The sequence below is a fragment of the Talpa occidentalis genome, unplaced genomic scaffold, assembly GCF_014898055.3.
Source record: "Talpa occidentalis isolate TD23 unplaced genomic scaffold, MPIMG_talOcc4v2.1 talOcc4.12, whole genome shotgun sequence".
Lineage (NCBI taxonomy): Eukaryota > Metazoa > Chordata > Mammalia > Eulipotyphla > Talpidae > Talpa > Talpa occidentalis.
Genome location: NW_023601212.1, coordinates 90823291 through 90839691, shown reverse-complemented (window position 1 = coordinate 90839691; position 16401 = coordinate 90823291). Strand labels below are relative to the sequence as shown.

The window sequence follows — 16401 nt, the reverse complement described above, 5'->3', positions numbered from 1 at the left end:
AACTTGTAATCAAGGAACTTGCCTCAAATATATGATCAGTTTAGGTAAGTTTGAAAAGTTCTGAAATGTTAACTGTATAAAATAACATAGAAAATAGTTCTATCGAAAACAGCCCATTGAAGGATATGTGTTTCGTGATCTGGTCCCAAGTTAAATAGCCAGCAGTATTTTGTTAGCGTTGCTGGCATACCCTCTCAGTCTTCATCACTAATTTATTAAGAACTTCTGCATGCCAGGCATTGTTCTAAGGTTTTATAAGAACAAACTGGTTTAATCTTCCCAGAAGCCCCGTGAAGTAGGTACTCTTCATTAATCTCCACTTTATACATGAAGAAAGTGAGGCACAGCTTAGTCTTTTATTTAACTTTAGTATACTTGACGGTGTGTGGTGGTTATGTTCTGTAAAGTACGGCGAATGCTGTATTAGTAAATACTGGACAGTTGCCCCCAGGGAAAATACAGCAGTAGGCTCCTAGGAGCCCCTGGTCAGTCACATGTTGTCAGCTGATCATACATAATTAATTTTATGTTTTAAGGTTTTAGTTTTTTTCTTAATTCTAGTATTCATACACTATTTTAAATGGTTTTATATAGTTGTAAATACTTTCTCCCAATCTCATAATGTTTTTCAAATTAATTTTCGGTATTTATGGTTTCTTTTGCGTAAAGATGTTGAAAATTTTGTGCATTTTTTTTTTCTTTAGGGTTTAGGGTTTTGTGCCCTAGTTTGAAAGGACTTTCTTATTCTGCGTTTATAGTTCTCTTTTTTACATTTAGCTTTGTAAAGCATCTTGAATTTTTTTCATAATTTTAAATAATTAGCTTTATTTTTCCCCAGCTGTAGTCTATTGCCAGTGCTGTTTATTGACTAACACATTTTTTTCCCAGCTGCTTTGAATTGCCACCTTCACCATATTCTGAATTCCTATACATACTAGATTGAAGGGTATGAACATTTTTAAAGGTTTTAATATGTGTTGCCAAATTACCCTAAGGAATGTATATAGTAAGTTATCCTACTGGAGAATATTTTACTGCATTCCTCAATCTGTTTTGTTTTTTAAATAAATTTAGTTGTTGCCAAGTTAATAGCCAAAAAATATTAATGTTGTTTTGGCTTGCATTTCTTCACTAGCAAGGGTAACTTTTTAAAAACTTAAACTTTTAATGTTTTGCCATCTTTTATGAATTGCCTATTCATATTCTTTGTCCATCTTTCAATTTTGGTATTTGATTTCAGCAAAAGACTTGTTATATATAAAGAACATTACCCCTATGTTTTCTTGCTGGAAGAAACAAGTTTTACTGTTCCCATTTACATTTAAATCCTTAATCTTTTGCATTCATTTTTTGCTTGTGGCATAACATAGGGATCCAGTTTTATTTTTTTACATATGGAACCAGTTTTCCCAATATGTATTGAAGTGACTGTCCTTTTCCCACTGTGTGTATTTGACTCCCTTGTCAAAGCCCTGTTTAGTGTTTATGTGTGGATTTATTCTGGGCTCCAGATTCTGTTCCATTAGTCTAGGTATCTGTTTTTATGCCAGTACCATACTGTTTTGATTATAACTTTGCCATATAGTTTGAAAAGAAGCTGCTGCTTCTTTCAAGATTACTTTGACTATTTGGAGTCTTTTGTGATTTCATATAAATTCTAGAAGTGTCTTTTCTATATCTGTAAAAAGTGCCATTGGAATTTTAGTATGGATTGCACTTCATATGCAGATCACTGTGGGTAACAGGAACATTTTTAACAGTATTAGTTTTTCCTAATCTGAAAATGCAGAGTAAAACCACAATGAAATATCACCTCACACCTGTTAGAATGACTATAATCAAAAAGACAACAGATAGCCAGTGTTGATGAGGATGTGGAGGAAAGGAAATCTCTACCCTGTTGCTTGAAATGTAAATGGGTACAACCGTTAATGAAAGTGTACGGCAGCACCTCAAAAAATTAAAATTAAAACTGCCATATGATCTAGTAACCCCACTTCTAGGTATACCCATAGGAAAGAAATCAGTATTTTGAAAAATACCTGTACTCCCATATTCACTACTGTAGCATTACTTATAGCCAAGATATAGAAACAACCCAAGTAGCAGTCAGTAGACAAATGCATAAAGAAAATGTGTATATGGACAGTGGAATATTATTCAACCTGAAAAGGAAGGAAATCCTGGCATTTGCAACACAGATGAACACAGAGGGCATTATGCTAAGTGAAAAAAGCCAGACGGAGGAAGTCAGATACAGTATGGTGTCACTTACATGTGGGATCTAAAAAATTGAATGCATAGAAGCATTAGAATGGTGGTTGCCAGGGGCTTGAAATCACTTTGTCTGGTGGGAAACATAATGGGAATAGGGAGATGTTCTTGTCTCACCCGCTGCTCCGAGCCTCAACAGTGTATTTCAGTAGATCTGCCTGTTCTGCTCCCCACTCTGTCTCTGGTGAATCCTCTCACCCCCCCCATTCCCCCGCACCTCTGGCCTGCATCCCAGTTCTTGTATGCATACATAAATAAATCTTTAAAAAAAAAAAAAGAAATAGGGAGATGTTGATGAAAGGGTATAAATTTCAATTATAAGAGGAAAATGTTCTGATTATCTAATAGACAGTATGTTGACTAAGGTTTATAATGCTGTATACTTAAAATTTGCTAAGAGATATAAAGCTATATACTTAAAATTTGCTAAGAGATCACACACAAAAGTAACTGAGATGATGGATGTTGATTAACTTGAAAGTGGTAATCATTTTACAATGTATACACATATTAAATCATCAAACATAAAATATATACAGTTTTATTTGTCAGTTATACCTCAGTAAATCTGGAAAAAGAACATTGGTTATTGAGGGCATATTATGTGTTGGATATTGACTACTCCTTGGCAGACTTTCATCGTGAGCCGTCAGGAATCTCCTTATGCACCCCTCTACAAGTGAAAGTTTATTACTCTGCTGTCCTGTCTGATGGAGTTCCTTATTGCCTAAGTTTCAATTTAGGATTGTGACAGTAAAGTATGCCCCCGTTGCTGCTAAATTGTCATGCAAAGATAAATTGAGAAACTGGACTCTGTCAAAATTTAAAACATTTGTCCTTCAAAAGCCAGTTAAGAAAATCTGATGGAGCTGGGGGAGAGGCAACACTGACTGCAGAGGAGCGTGAGGAAACTTTGTGATAAGAAGCACATTCTGTATTATCACCAAGATAGCTGCATACCTTTGTCAAGATTCACTGAATTGTGCACATAAAAACGGCATCCAAATTATAGCACAATAAAACTAAACAATTCTGAGTGTTTTCAGGAGCCCTTTAGAAAATAGTTGACCCTTAAACAACTTGGAGGTTAGGACTGCCGACGTCTTGGACCGTGGAAAATCCACGTACCATTTATAGTTGGCTCTGCATACATCGCCTCCACCTCGGATTCCACTGACAGGCGTGGCTGTTGGTTGAAGCTGTGCATGCAGAACCCCTGGATGGAGACGTCCACACATAAGTGGGCCCAGGCAGTTCTACCCGTAGTGTTCAAGGGTTAATTGTCCTTTGTAGAGTGGGGCAGTAAACCTAAAGAAGTCATTTCTTGCTCAAAATTGCATGAATAGTGTGCCTGGAGGGAGGGTGCGTATCTCCAGATTCTGTGTCTCACTGGGCTGCCCAATTCTCTTGGCATTAGATCATATCCTGCTTCGTACCACACTTTTTAACTTTCCATGAATGTGCATCTTGGCTCCCTGTATATATTACAAGCTCAGGAAATAGAGGGATCAGGTCTGTGTTCTTCTTCATAATCCCCACATTGTATTGCACAGAGTGTGTGCTCAGTATTTGCTGAATGAATGAAAGCTTGGTGTAGAGCAGCGTAATGACCAGACTTGGACAGAAAATTCAGGAATATCTCCTGGCATCGTGCCAGGCTCCTCAAATTCAACAGAGACTTTCTTTAACATACGGTTTCTTTAGACCACCATGTCCTTGCTCAGGAGATCCCATCTACCACAAATGTAAGCTCATTAGTGGGGGATTGATTTTATGTATTTCTGTAAAGTTAAGGTAGTGTTTTCTGATGTTGAGAATTGAGGGAGGTATCACCTTACATCTTCAATCTGAAGCCAAATGTAACTACAGTGAAAATACAAGCTCCTCTTCAAGACTAAGTGGAAGAGCAGCTGTCAGAATCAGAACTGTTCTTTCTCCAGGGCCCTCTGCTCTTACACCCATTCCCTCCTGTAGTTGAGGGACCATCCTAATGGCACAGAATACTCTCCCCTCTCATTTAAACTTGCTTTTCTCACATTTGCAGGACTAAACTCGTACTACTCTAATTCATTTTAACTCTGCATAAATTGAACACAAATTTGAGGTTTTTTCATCTAAACCCATGAAAGCAAGGAGCTGAAAGATAAGCACAGTAAATTTAAGAGGAAAATTAAAATCCCACAGGGTATGTTTACTTTCTTACAGTACAGCCTTCCAGTGAAATAGGACCATCTCACTAACAGCACTTATCAAGTTGTTGCTCTACCAGACGTCTGTTTTAAGTGCTTTACATACATTCCCTCTCTTAAGCCACACAACACTATGAGGTCATTTTGTTGTTTCCCTTATTTACAGTTAAGGAAACTGAGGCACACAGAGGTTAAGTAATTGGCCTGAACTCTCACTACCAGTAAATGGTGGGCCTTGGATCTGCATCAGATTCTAGAGCCTGAATTCTAGCCACTGTGATACATCGTCTCCCAGTTAGGTCGATGGGTAATTGACTAAATAGTTCAGGATTTGATTCTATATCAGAGGATTACTGTACTTACTAAAAAGAGATGATTTAGCATTGTTTAATAGCGGAATATCAACTCGCTGAACAGTTATTTTGACAGACCTAAAGATTATACAATAGAACCATTGTTCTACAATAGAAACCCTTGTTTCCCTTGGGAAAGTCATTTATTTATTTTGACATGCTCTGTAAGTGCCTTGCTAAGGAGGTAGTGGTGCACATTGTCTGGATTTTGCAAATAGGACAAATATGAGGGCCATTGTGATGTTGGAGAGTTGGCTAAAAATAACCAGGGTTCCTTGGAGAGGACACGAGAGCTTGAAGCAGGAAATCTTTGTTCTTGAGACAAATTGGGATATTTCTTTAAGGAGGATGAGCTGGGATTGGGTTATTCCTTGAACATTTATGGGAAGTGTTAAGAGTGGCTGGTAGGGAGGAGCCTGTATTTTAGAGTGAGAACTCACTCCTGTGCACTGACAGAAGGACCCAAAGACAGAGTCTCCCACTTCGTATGTTGTTTTGATCTTCAGTGACTCACCCTCACTGTGCTCACGAAGTTGTGATGGAATCTGCTCTGATATGAATCTGAATGTTCTGGAGGTTGTTTAGGAACACTTCTCATTTCTTCTACTGGGTGAATGGTGTGCAGGAAGTCAGCACCCGGTGGTTTAGGAAGGAGGAATGGAGAACCTGGGTGTTGGGCCCCACACTGCTAGGCACTTCTTACCTCTCTGAACCTCTTTTCCTCCAAACCCGGGATTGTCTCCGACATCCCTTCCACCTCTGTTATGACTGAGGGCCTTGGGCCTCTAGTGTTGCGTGTTGAAAGTGATCCTTATCTGCTGCATTACTTGTTTACTTCTTAATCATTGTCTGTGAATTAACCTTTTCTGTGATTGAAGGCCATGGAATAAATAATATTCAGCCTTCTCGTTAAAATATTTTTGCAAATAATTCTGCAGTACGTTTTTTGCCTACAAAGATGATTTGACCTGTCAAATGTGTTTGCTTCTATTCTCTTTATCATTATCATCTATCTTAAGCCAGTTGACTCCTACATATAAAACTTGGAAATTAATCTCTCGGTGAGATAAGCATCAAACCTATTCTGGGTTTGTTCTGTCCAGTCAAGGAAGAAACAGTAAGTCTCCTGGTATGATTGATAGACTTCCTCCATGGTAGCCTAACTGAAATGAAGTGGAAAATGCAGACACAGTAACTTAAATTCCATTTTAGTACCAATTTACTTTAGTTTACCCTAATTATTCTGACATTCTCTAATTTCTTTTTGATCAGAGAATATGCTTAAATTTATGCATGATTATAAGATTTAACAATGTGTACTATAAATGCAATTAGATTAATTTTTTGATATTCCATATATTATTTTAGAATTTTAAAATACGAAGTGAATGAATGCCCTTTTTTTCTTGAAGGGACAGAATAATGTGAATTTATTCAGATAAATCAGAATAAAAAGTAAAAGAATTCTCAATCCTATTCCCACTCCATCCATCTCCAGGCCTCATCCAGAGAAGTCCACTCTTAGCAGTGTGACAGAAAACCTTGCATTATTTTTCATATCTTGTATGGACAATTTAAAAACTGTGGCAGGCTTTTCTTAAATGACTTTTTCATGCATTACATGTTAAGAACGTCAGTGAGGGGGAGAGTAATAGGACAGTTTCTGGTGCCATATTGCACTGTAATTGTCAATAAAGCAGAATTTTAAATAGAGATCCACTGCTAGTTTATGATAATGTCTTTATAGAATTAGACCCAAGGCTAGGTTTATGGAACAAAAACTGATAGAATAAACTATAATGAGAAGACATGTTAGGTGTGGTTTAATCAATTTAAAATGAAATATGACCTCTGAATTGTTCTACTTACAGCAGCTGATAGTAGTTTATTTTAAATAGGAATAAACAATAGGATTTAAGGGAAACGTAAAATCAAACTAAAGAGGAAGTTTAATCATCATTTTTCTTGCTATCTAACAAAATACTTTGTGATTTCATTCAATTAGCAACGCATTCTCAATTCTAGTGTTCCCCACTTTGCAAATTCTGTACAATCTTTCCCCCAAGCTTTTATGTCAGCTTGTCTGAACTTGCCTCCTGCTCAGGCTTTCAACCTGAGTGACACACTAAAGCAGTTGGGCAGAGAACAGCCTGAGCAACCATCAAATTTCATCCTTTTTATTTCGGAAAGTGAGTTCATGAATTTACTATTGTGTTAAATTATTGTGTCTACTACTTTCCTGTATGTATTTTTTAACGAAAACAAAAAAATTGAATTTCCTTAAAAACATGTATTATGTAGTGCTCACAGTCCCATTGCTCTATTGATATGATCTCATTGTATTAAATGTTCACAAAAACCTACATGAGAGGTCATATTTATGTTCCGGCTAAGTCAGAGTAGGGAGATTAAGTAACTTGACCAAGTGTGGCAAAGCTGAGATTCAAATTGTGACATTTTGGGTCTAGCATTTGGGGTATCAAAGTATCAAGGGCTTCTGAAAATTTGCCCCTCCTTAAATGCAATGAAAACTGTCAGATCAGCCTCTTCAGAACTCTGGAAAATAAGGCTTATTAGACAACTCAAGGAGTGTTTAAGAAAGTCATCTGACAGTGGTACAAGCAGTGAGCTTTGTGGAAGGTGAATGTGCAGGTCACCTTCCCCTCTCCCCAGCTGATGACCTTGTAGCTGTGACAGCTGTGAAAAACAGCAGCATAGAGACCACTGGAGGAGCAAAAGGTTTGGTGCTCCTGACAACCCATCCTCAGTTACTGAATCTGTCTGAAAATCTCTTTATTTGACCAGATCATGAGCTTATTTTGTCCTATCCCCAGGGCATTTGTTAAAAACTATCAGCAGTTGGGCCTCCCCGGTGGCGCAGCGGTTGAGCGCTGGGTTGCGAGGCTGCCTGCGGCCTCTGCGGCGCCGGTTCGATCCCCGGCTGCTCCCCGGCCACTGGAGGAGGGTCCCACATTGCGTGCAGACCTCTCCTGCCGTCCGCTGCTCCCCTCAGCAGTGTACTTCGGTCTTTCTGCCTGCTCTGCTCCCCGCTCTGGCTCTGGTGGGTTCTCTCACCCTCCCGTGATTCTGACTATACCCAGTGCATGTATAAAGAAAACAAACAAACAAACCAATAAATAAATAAATAAAACATGCCTCAAAAAAAAAAAAAAAAGATATTTTAAAAAAAACAACAACAACAAAAAAAAACTATCAGCAGTTGTTGTTTAACATTTTAAGTACCTGACGCGGTCTTCCATTGAAGCCAAAACCATAAAGGAAAAAACAGGGCACAGGCTGCCTGCAAGAGTCTTGGAAAAACTTCAGTATATTCCTAGGAATTAGACAACCATGTACATTCAGGGCTATCCATAAGCCAAGAAAGACCTGTAGTCCCTAATCTCTTACCCCTACCTGATCTTGAGGTTCAGTGCAAGCAAGAAATGAGTGCTAACACAGAGTTGTAAATTGCCTGCTGGAGCATTGAAAATATACAACAGACAGAGCCCCTCAACAAGGGCTGAGAGAAATAACGATTCAAGGCATTTATAGAACTCTCCTTCCAGCCATGAACAGGCTGCTAAGCTAATGGAAAGAGACTTCAGAGGTCACACAAAACAGTAAACGCAAACTTCACACAACTATTCCAGAAAAATCAGTAAACTGTAAAAACAACAAACCCTGGGGAAGGGGAGAATATGATTTCCATAGTTGTCAGATTATTTTAAATTTTTAAATACTTTGTAAAATTTTGTATTACTTTATATTTTAATTTTTGAACTAAAAATAGCAACACAAAGAAACAAGATGGCCTTTGATCATAAAAAAATAAAAGCAGTCAATGGAAACTGCCCAGGCAGAAGCCCAGACTAGACTTACTAGACAAAGAGTTGAAGTCAGCTATTACAAATTTGTTCCCAAAATAAAGGAAACCACATATAAGGAATTAAGGGAAAATAAGAAAACAATGTCTCATCATGCAGACTATTCAGACTATTTAATAAGGTGAAATTATAAAAAGGAAATGGAAGTTCTCAAATTGAAAAGTACAGTAAATAGAATGAAAATATAGCAAAAAAATCAAACTTGAAAACAGACCTATTGGAATGATTAATCTGGACAACAGAAAGAAAAAATAATCAAAAATAGAGCACGTGGAACATTTTTCAGTGTTCCTGCATACATTTATTGGGAATCCCAGAAGGGGGGAGAGAAAAAAGAGGCAGAGGGTATATTTGAAAAAATAATGACAAAATCTCTACTAATTCAATGTAAAACTTTAATCTGCATGTTGCAGAATCTCAACAAATTACAAGTAGGGTAGACTCAAAGTATCCCACACCTAAGACATTATAGTCAAGTAATCCAAAATCAAAAACAATCTTGAAAACCACAGGAAAATGAATCCTGATAGACAAAGGAGCCTCAATACCATTAAGAACTGGCCTCTCATCAGGAACCTTAAAGGCCAGCGAGCAGTGCTGCAACAGTCAGAACGCACGGGACAGCCTGCCAGCTTAGAATTCTGTGCCCAGCAAAACTGCCCCTTTGAAAACAAAGGAGCTTGGCAACTTAAACAGCATTAGCATGGCCACGTAGAGACTTTTCTTTCAGTGGGAAGAACCAGACTCTAAAAACAAAAGATGTTACTTTTTCCCATAGGGGGAAATTTAAAAAAGGAGAAACTAAGACTGCTTAAGATAAACCAAAATGAAAAAATCCATCCTGAGCAGATCTGTCCTATCAGAAAAATTGAAAGGAGTCTTCAGACTGAAATAAAAGGACACGAGGCAGTTTTGAATTCACATGAAGTAGAGCCCCAGTAAGATAACTACACAGGAGAACATGAATATAAAAGCAGTATTTGTGTGTTTGTCCTTATGACTCAAATAAAACGATTGTAAAACTGTCTTGATGAGTTCATGGTATATGAGTTAAATCTGCATGATAATAGTCCAGAAGGAAAGAAGGGCGCAGAGGGAATATTGGAGGAGCGGTGTTTTGGTACACTTTTAAAATTAAGTTGGTAAAGGTACGCTGTTGGAGTTGGGTTTTTTTGTTTTGTTTTTTTTTTTTTTTGAGATAAAATTCGCCATTTTCCAGTGTACGGTCCCCTGACGGTCTAGTCTCTCTGTTATGTAACCACCACCAATCTCTGTTCTGGAATATTTGCATCACCCCATAAAGATGAGACCCCAATCCCCCATTTCCTCCTCCTTCAGCTCCTGGCGTCCACTGACCTTTTTGTCTAGGGCTGTGCCTTTTCTGTACATCTCATATCAATTGGATAATATGTTATGTGACCTTTTGTGTCTAGCTCCTTTTACTCACCACAGTGTTCTCCAGGCCCATCCAGATTGTAGCGAGTATCAGTTCTTTTTTAAAAATTCCTGAATAATATTTATTCCATTGTGTTTTTTTAAATGGCTGGTGGGTATTTGTGGGTTGTTTCCACTTTTTGTGTAAAAATGTGTTGTTTCAACTCCGCGAGGCGCACTGCAGTGCAGTTCAATTCTGGCACTGAACACCTGGAGGTAGCACGGACCCCACAAGTTAAAGACTCAGACCTCCATAAGACTGCCCCAAACTCAGACCCTGCCACAAGCTCGGGGGGTTCCTCCAGGGTACCCACATTTCTGACCAGCTAAAAATTGGGAGTTCCTCATGGACTGCCCCAGCCCCCAGATTTAATAAAAAGACAAAAAACTTGTAGTGTTTTCATGGAGACTGTGAAGCATACAGGACACACTCGTAACCCAGAATAGGGGTGTAAGGGGTTGCCAAAGAAGACTCCCTAGAAGTGACTGCAACTGGAATCTGGAGTCACAGGTAGTAGCAAGGAGCAGTTTGGAGAAGAGTAGCTTAGGCAGAGGGAGTAGCGTATATGAAGGCTTGATGTGTGTGTGAGTTTAAGAATTTGAGCATCAAATATGAAAAGGAGAAAAAGCAGAAGCATCTTTACCTTTATAGGCCATTTGAGTCTGGAAGAAAAACCAAATGCAAGAAAGATCCATAAAGACACCAGATGTTGATGAAGGCAGAGGAAAAGTGTGGAAAATGGAAAAGGAAAAACTAAAAGAGGCACAAGGAAAAGCAGTAGAATACGGAAAGAGTCTCCCACACCCAAGGAAATGTGTTTGTAGTGGGCCGAAGAGCATGTGAGACTTAGAGAAATGGAGTCAGGAGCTGCTGACGGAGAGGCCGAGCAGGCAGACACCAGTGTGGTGATGCTGAGGGGTGGGGGGACGGGGCGCAGCAGGGGGGCTTCATTTTATGTCAGGGGAGATGAGCATATTCAAACACTTTTGCATTCCAGTGTGGAAAATAATGTTGGGGGCCTCCCTGGTGGCGCAGCGGTTGAGCAGTGGGTTACGAAGCTGCCCGCACCTCTGCAGCGCCGGTTCGATCCGCGCTGGTTTGATCCCCAGCTGCTTCCCGGCCATCGGAGGAGGGTCCCACGTGGCGCACAGACCTCTCCTGCCGCCCACTGCTCCCCTCAGCTGTGTACTTCGGTCCTTCTGCCTGCTCTGCTCCCCGCTCTGGCTCTGGTGAATTCTCTCACCCTCCCGCGCTTCTGACTGTACCCAGTGCATGTATAAATAAATAAATAAATAAAAAATAATAAAATCTTAAAAAAAAAAAAAGAAAATGTTGGGCAAGGAAGTAAGAGGGGGTCCTCCCTGGTGGTGGAAGGGTTTAAGCACCGCACCTTGAAGCAATCTGCAGCCTCTGTGGCTCCAGTTCAATCCCCGGCCAGCCAGGGAGAAACCCACATGGCACAGCAGACCTCTCCTGTCTCACCCGCTGCTCCCCTCAGCAGTGTATTTCAGTCAGTCTGCCTGTTCTGCTCCCCACTCTGTCCCTGGTGGATCCTCTGGTTGACACCCCCACCCCCCAATCTCTGGCCTTTACCCCAGCTCTCGTATGCATAAATAAATCTTTAAAAAGAAAAAAAATTAGGTGTATATATCCTAAATTAAAAAAAAAAAAAGAGAGAGGGGGTGGGGTCTACAACAGGACAAGCCGGACTGGAATGAACGCAACAGATGGGTTGCAGGTTGGCTGACAGGATGACCTGTGTTGCTCTGCGTAGTGACACAGGCACCTACTGAAAGTGAGAAGTGGGGGCGCTGCTGATACTTGGCGCGAGTGGGCAAACCTGAAATAGCCACGGCAGGAATGGCCGAGCTCGGACTTAGAGAAACTCAGGTGGTCTCTGCGCGGTCCTCCTGGTCCTGAGGTTGAGATTTAGGGTGTGCAGTGGCATCCTCGGCTCTGAGGCAGGATTTCCTGGGTCACCACTCAGTGTCAGGGTTATGGCTCTTGCCAGGTGAGGGTTGTAACACAATGGCTCCAGGGCTCTGGTCTGGGTAGGGGAGGGAGTAAAGACAGCAGGACAGTGTTGCAGAGAAGTAGGAGCCACTGAGTGAGTGCTGAGAGCTGGAAGAACAGGTGAGAGGAAGGCGGGGGAGGGGCTGGTGGACCCTAGTGATGGGCCTAAACCTATTGTCTTACTCAGGTTTTCAGACACTGGGATTAATCAAGGTTGCTTGTTTCGCCTGTTCACTCTAGTTCACTGTACGCATCTGTATCTTGTGGTAGAACCCCAAAGCATAGCTAATCAAAACTCACCACCATCAGTGCTTCTAGAGGAAAAAAATGAATATGTGACGTTTTCTAGTTCCCTATAGATGTGCTTGTGCTACTCATTGCCAGGGTATGACTGACCCCGGGAAGTGCCTGTCACTTGGGGCTACCTTGGGGCTACCTAGGGGCTCCCTTCTAATCCCCTAACCTCACCCACCCCATGATTCTCCAAAATCTCAGCCAACCTGTCAGTGAAACAGGAAACTCCATTATTTCAGTTAAATTGGAAAACCCCCTTGCTGGGGTGCAGACCCTGTTGGGAAGAGCTCGCTAAAGGTCTGTGTTGGGGTGGGGCGCACGGTTTCCCTGGAGCCTGGGGGCGTCTTGGCACTAGAGACCCACCGCAGGGATGACACTCCCCAAAGCTGACAGCCTGAGCCCATGAGATGAAAAGCATTGTGAATCGGGGGAGAAAACCTGAGAAGGTGGGAGAGGCCAGAGCAAATGCTAACCTCTCCGTTTTTGCTCACGTTTTTGCTCACGTTCAGTGGTGTGCGTGGGGAAGCCCTCCCGCGGCTGAGGCGGCAGCGCTTGCCCTGGTGATGGGCTCTGACAGATGCAGTGGGTGTGCGCACGTCTCTGCTTTCTAACCCCTCCGTGTCAGGTTCCTGTGACACAGCTTTTCCATGTAGTAATGACATGCCTTCTAATCACCCTCGTTGTGGCGGCAGCCGCACTCACACGGCGTGTTTGGCAGCGTCTGCATCTGCGCGTGATGAGTGTCAAAAGCCTCTTTAGTTAAGATCCCCACTCAGCGGGGTAGGACTCATTATGCCTCCCTTTTGTGTGCGATGCTACACAGGTGAGATACTGAGAGGCACGTGGGATGCTATAGTTCCCAGTTTGATTTCCTTTTTTCTATTGTGTGCAAGTCTTTTATTTGGCTGATTGGTTACCTAGGAAACAGCTGCAGGGTAAAGATGGATTAGTGTTTGGGGAATGGAATTACAGGCCCCTTCAAGAGGCAAAAGATCTGTTGGATAAAAGAAAAATGAGTGAGTGACTGAGCTTATGCTGCTCGGTTGCTTCAGGAGCTCGCACTAAGACAGTTTTATAGGCCAACCGATTTAATGCAGCGTGATTTTTAATTTAGCTTGTTTTTAATTCATTTAAGTTCACCAAACGCTTATTAATTCTTGCTTTGTGTCCACTGCTGCAGGCCATTCTGGGGTTTCCAGTGGGATAGGAGGTTCCATTCCCTCCTGAAAAGCTCATTTTTTGTTTGGGGTTAAAAGAAACTGCCTTAAAATTGGGTCTGTGATTGTGTGTCCCTACTAAGTGCCTTCAGAGAATATAGAGGGTATTGAGAGAACGCTGGGTAGGGAATGAAGTGGAGACAAAAGGAAATGGATGCTTGGGAGGAAATAGGGGTCAGTGACTGGAAGTGCATCTACATCGAAGTCAAATTGAGTGATGGATTTGAAGCTATAGACAGGAGATAATTCTTTGAGGGAAATTCAGAATCTAAAGACCTGGTAAAAGTTGGCATACTACCGGTATCTAAATTTACAAGACTTAGCAACTTACCTTTCTAGAACCCTCCCCTCCAGATTGCTTATAGAAAATACATGACTACGATATAAATTATGTTGACTGAGCTTCTTACTCAAGAAAATGAATTGTAGTGACATCATTAACTGACCACTGTTTGCACTAGTCCCTGTACAGGTTATTGAAAGAACGTCCATTGTCACTGAAAGTGAAATCTGTGACTCCAGCAGTGCTCAGCACGGGAGAGACGCTGAGGAGTGCACTTAGGAATCGTCTTACATCCAGTGCTCCTTCGGCTGTCCTTTAGCATTAGCTTTCTTTTCTTCCAGAATGTAGCTGCTGAATATTTGGTCTTAGTTTGTGGTGAAACGGACTTTTGTAAAAACAAGGGCATAACTGGCCTTTCAAGGCTGAATCTTTGTCCAGTTGTCTCCATTTGGTTTATAGGAGGTGTGTGTATCATTTTCATCATTTGCTCTGCTTGTGTTCACTTGGCCAATCAGGGGAGGAGGGAAAAACGATCTACAGAAAGCTTAACAATCCACAGAAAATTCAGTTAGGGCAGCTCGAATGCTGCTTGCCCTGTCCACAGACAGAAAGTAAGAGAGGCAACGTAGGGTATTCACAAAAAATGTTGAAGGAAGGCCTCCCTGGTGGCCTAGGGGTTAAGTCTCAGCACTATCACCACTAAGACCTGAGTTCGATTCCCAACCAGGGAGCCGACTCACATGGCGCAGCAGACCTCTCCTGTCTCCCCCGCTGCTCCCCTCAGCAGTGGATTTCAGTGGATCCGCCTGTTCAGCTCCCCACTCTGTCTCTGACGAATCCTCTCATTCCCTACACCTCTGGCCTGCACCCCAGCTCTTCTGCATAAAAAAATAATATATATATTTTTTCCTGAAGATTTTAGTAATGATTTATTGAACCTACAGTTTTAAATATTTGAGAAAAAATAATTCTCAAATGTAAATCTAAGTCCACGAGCACTACCAGTGAAACTTTCTTTGTACTTTAAGTTGTGAAGAAAGTTGGTGTGTATTCAGAATCCACAATATTGCACTTTGTCGGGGTCTTTCATTGCCTGTTGTCTGTTCTTACAGTTTTATAAACAGGGTAGTGACTGCGGAGGGCAATTTGTTAGACATCTTCTGTGGACGGATCAGGAATAGCTTCCTGTTGGGAGTTCTTGAGCTCTGCTGTGAATGCCTTCTTTGTGTCAAAAATTACAATAAAATGCTTTATCATAAAGTACCTCCTCTCCCTGAAGTTTTCAAGGAAACTTTTTAGACTTTCCAATTTAAGAACAATTGTGCAACCCCTCGTGCCCCTTTACTCCCACCCTTTCCCCTTTTCTGGTGTCAAGCAGTGACCAAAACACTTTAAAGGTTAGCAATTGAGTGTCAAATAATTGAGTGTCAAAAACTTGAACTAATTTACTTCTCTTTGGCCTGTGAAGTCACTCAGTTCCAAGCAGCAGCCAGAAGGAAGAGTGTGAAGGTTTGCTCACTTTCTGTCCCTCTTCCACCCCTACCAGTCTTCACCCTGCCAGAGGGGACCCTGCAGTGACAGTGCTGTTTGCACACATCGCAGAGATCACAAGATGGGCCTAATTATTAGATGACTTGAGAGAAAAAGCCACAACTTGCTTACTTGAGCATTTTCTTCCATTCTCCTGATGAAGTTCCAGTTAGCATTAGAGGGGGGAAAAAGACAATTTTGAGAGCAGATCTGACTTTCCATTTTACTTTTGTTGAACACTTGCTTTGTTTCTAAAAATGTACCAGTAGCAAAACACAAGCTGCAGGGAAGTCCACTCCCTCAGCATCCCCTCCCCACACTTACACCTCTTAGGGGATCCAGCCCTGCTCCTCCACTGAGGCAGCTCCCAGAAGGCCCTGAGGATTTTACTGACTGTCTTCAGGAAAGGCACTGGTTTGTGGCTCCTACTGGCTATGACTTTAACATCATTGTCTTGTTCATATTGAGGAAATAACTAAGACCAAAAAAGATAAAAAATCCGTTACATTTTCAGTGGCTTTAGAAATTTTTTTCTCCTCCTTTTGGCAATTGTCTTCCCTTTGCAGTTGCTCTGAAAGGGGAAAAAAAAACAAAGCAAAGGAGCAACAAAACAGAAGCCAAGCACTCCCTCAGACTCTGACTGCAAAGCTGAGGTTCCAGAGGGAGGGTGAGGTGTGGGCAGGGACTGTGGGGAAGGATCACGGTGCTCTGGGGGTGGCGCTGGGGGTGGCGTGTGAGCCTAAAACCCGCAGTGATGTAACAGGGTGACCTCAATTTTAAAAGGGAGGGTAAAAAGCATCTACTCAAAAGCAACAGTCTTCTAAGTCAGGAAGAGGATAAAATAATTATTCTTTCACCTCCCTCATCTAAGGTTCTGCAGATGAATTCACCTAGATTTGATAGAGAGGTTCCTTGGCTTTGACATGTTC

At 41.5% G+C, this 16401-nt stretch overlaps 1 protein-coding gene across 1 annotated transcript in view; it reads left to right on the top strand.

Annotated features, from left to right (window-relative positions):
* MOSMO (modulator of smoothened) overlaps positions 1 to 16401 on the top strand; it is a 42582-nt gene that overhangs the window by 20277 nt on the left and 5904 nt on the right. The gene's annotated exons all lie outside the window — the stretch shown is intronic.